The sequence below is a fragment of the Haemorhous mexicanus genome, chromosome 1, assembly GCF_027477595.1.
Source record: "Haemorhous mexicanus isolate bHaeMex1 chromosome 1, bHaeMex1.pri, whole genome shotgun sequence".
Taxonomy (NCBI): Eukaryota; Metazoa; Chordata; class Aves; order Passeriformes; family Fringillidae; genus Haemorhous; species Haemorhous mexicanus.
In genome coordinates, this window is record NC_082341.1 from 13,007,744 (window position 1) to 13,011,331 (window position 3,588).

Sequence of the window (3,588 nt, forward strand, 5' to 3'; positions counted from 1 at the left end):
CTTTTTGTGATAAAACAAGGGCATCACAAGACACTGTGATTGTCTATAGATTGGTTCATTTCAACAGCAAGACAGATGCCACAAGTTTGTCCTATTCTAGAGAAAAATTGCTAGCAAAATATGATCAGTGAATGATGATGATTATGGCAAGTCCTGTGACTGGAAACTGTATAGAGAATATAAACGGGCAAACACATTTGCCTACTAGAGTAATAGTAAAAAGGGTTTTCAAAATACGTTCAAATATGCTATAATTTCCAAAGCTGTAGAAAATACCTCTATTTAATTAGTCCGTTCAGAGCATTTGAGGTTCTGTTGTTTTGTGCATTTTTTTTTTCCTGAGTTTCAATATTTAGGGTCTATTTTCCAGTTTTTAAGTATATTCTACCTGTATTCAAGCAGTGCTAATGCACAGGATTTGAAGGACAACATGAAGTCTCACCAAGAGTTGTAGTTGTCATACAGATTTCTACTCATTTAAACCATCATCATGGCACAAAACTTCAAATACTGGACTTTCTCTTCACTGGCTAACCCAAAAACATAAGAATAAAACATAAATAAGTGAAAAACATCATTTCCCCAGAGAGTGTCTTAAATAATTGGGGATACATCTTGATCTCTTTTTCTTATCTATCTTCTTTTCATTTCCTTGGTTAAAGATACAATAGTCAGCAGAGGGAAAAAAGGAAGGCAAAGAAAAAAGTGCATTAAGATTACATTTGGCATTTTAAATACAACAAAAGGTACCTATAGGGATGCTTTATTGTACAGTCAAGTAAACTCCAGCTGTCAGCCCTGTGATCACTTCTTCAATAGCAAAAAGGACTCAGCTCTAACCTGGCTACATGCTGGTTCTCACCAGTAGAACAACTACTTCCTTAGGAATTGCTTTTACAATTATCCCCTGAGTTTCAAAGAAAACTTTGAAAAAAAATGTGAACAAACTTCTTAAGTGAGTGGGGTTTTTTCCCTTTTTTTTCTTTTTCTTTTTTTTTTTTTTTTTTTGGCATTAAATAAAAATGCTGTTTATCTGTTTTTGTTAGAGATGAAGTAAAACCTTTTGCCAGAGATGAAAACTTCTACAGGATAACTTGACAAACCTGTGGGTTTATTGGTTCTCCTATTATGTTCCTATTATGTTCACATTAAAGAGACCTAAATATGTTAAATATGACCCTCTACCTGCAGAGGGAGGAACCACTGCCTGCATCGAGTCAGAGAATATGCACTGATAAAACTTTGATCACTTCTTTAAATGTGATATTATGGGGAGAAATCCCAGCCTGAAGGAAATGGTATTTCTGTCATTGGCTTCAACTGGGCCGAGACATTAGTATCTGATAGCTATTTCTAGATCTGTTGGGTAACTTTGTTCAAGATCCACATTTCACAGAACAAGCATAACTGAACACTATAAATTATTTAAAACTTTCAGCATTTTTCATGAGAGATTTTCTTTTTTAGAGTGTTCTCTTTTAAATTTTGTGGTGGAAAATCATTTAATCAGATAAACTTAACTTTGAAAATCTGTATCAGTCTTGCTTGAAATGTCCAATATCATGTGTGTTTTTTCTTCTGGCTTCTCCCTTTTTCTTTGTTGATTTCCATCTTTATTTCCTTTTAAAATCTAAACAATAGAAAAATAAAAATAAAAAATGAGAAGTGTGAGGAGGGGGAAGAAGAGAAGAATGACAATTACTTGGGAAGAAAGATGACTTTTGCCATATTCTATCTCTTGCATTCAAAGTCAAAGACAAGTCAGAGACAAATGATATAGCTTCAAAACTACAAAATTACACTTTTTCAGTGTTTTGCTACACTGCTTCTAAGGGAAGCCACTGTCTTTTAAAAGCTAATTTAATTTTTTATACTGTTTCTGTTATGAAATTATCTTCTCAATTTCCAAGTCCATCCTATAAACCAATTTTTCAGAAACTTATAAAAAATTCCACTCTAGATTTCCCCTTTATGTAGATAGGCTAAACACAGCAGAATGACAATTGCAACCTGTGCAAGGCTAAGCAGCATATGGTCTTCAGCAAAAAAAGGACCATAAATAATTTCAAAAAAATTTTACTGTGGCTTATACATTTGACAAACTTTAGGCAGCAAACCAAACTACAGCCTATTCAACCATTTCTTTTCAGTGACATGCTTCTCCAGGTGACTGAATGCTTAATTTTCAGTTCTAAGCTCAATTTTCAGTCAGCCAACTAATCTGCTCTTTTAGCCTTCCACAAGTTCATCAACTTTAAAACTTCATAAAATTCACTCAATTTGGTTTGCCATAATTTCTTGAGCAATCAATAGTCTGTGTGTTTATGTGAAAATACTTTTTACAAAAGTATGAAATCTTTACAGGGTTTTGAGGAAAGGGTTAACTGTTAAAATGGCTGGCTCAAAGCATGAGGGGAGCTGTCCAAGCCATTTTTTTTTTGCTTCAACAGTAATTCTTGTTACTTTATAATCCCATTGAAAAATTTTAATGTAAACATGCACCAATGGAATTATGAAACATGAGGAGTGGCGTTGTACAGAGGTTTTCTGCCAAAAAATTTCACTGTTACATAGAAGAATAGAAACAATAAAAATAGCTACAAAATTACATATTTGGTTCATGGAGGTGCTTCCATCCTCAGAAACAGAGATTTTTAAACCATACAGATATGAAAGATTTTCTTAAAAAAATTCCATTTTATCTAATACAATTTCATCAGCTGTACTCTTGCTTTTTGCCCACACTCAAGCAATGAGCAGAGAAAGCTTCAAGTCCTTACACTTCATTATTCATGTCATACATTATCTGTATGACATAAAAAGAGATACTCTTTGATATAGTGAAACAGAGAGTTTACTACAGATCCTACCAGAGTCCTTGCACAAAATATTTTTTTCATTTAAGAAAGTTTCTAACAAAGTCATCAATAAGAATGGCATGGGAAAATATTTCAAAAATTTAATATCTGTACCTGAGGATATCCTTAATCAGGAGTGAAGGTTTACTTTAGAAAATCTTTTCATCTGGCATATCTGTTAAACATCTGTAAACACCTGCCTACCTTCTGGGGATTCAACACCCCATGCTCTTCACTCCTTCCTCTAAGTTCCATCTAGCAGGGAGCTGCAGGTATGTTTGGCTGCTAAAAGCACTCCCAGTTGCTGTGTCTGTGCCACTCCCTCCAGAGTGGGTGGAAGAGGCTCAGCAGTACCAGGTGAGACAGAAAGAGCTCCCAAAATATGAAGTGTACAAAAGGTGAGGATGGAATCTCATCAGAGCTGATCACAAAGCCCAGTACCTGAGCTGTGCTGTGCTAGGGACTGGCTGAGCCACCCCAAGCCTTGCTGCAAACATCTGCTTCCCTGCTATTTCTCACTCTGGCATACAATCCTCCCTGCTTTCTCCTTATTGATAGACAACTGCCTGTGAAAAATTTGAATTCTTTCTTAAATTACTTACACCTAACAACCTCTTTAAAATGTCAAATCCCAAAAAACACTGTCCCCTTCAGTAATCATGATGTTTCAATATGAAGGGTGACTGTAGCAAGTTTTCTGAGCAGTGTTTTTACCCTTTGGGATATTTTT

At 35.0% G+C, this 3,588-nt stretch overlaps 1 long non-coding RNA gene across 1 annotated transcript; it reads right to left on the reverse strand.

The window, feature by feature from the left end:
• Positions 1–1,590: 1,590 nt before the first annotated feature.
• Positions 1,591–3,150, reverse strand: LOC132339459 (uncharacterized). The gene is made up of 2 exons (XR_009489651.1): positions 3,063–3,150; positions 1,591–1,630 (listed from the first exon to the last, which is right to left on the reverse strand). It is a non-coding gene; the product is annotated as an uncharacterized LOC132339459 (long non-coding RNA).
• Positions 3,151–3,588: the final 438 nt, after the last annotated feature.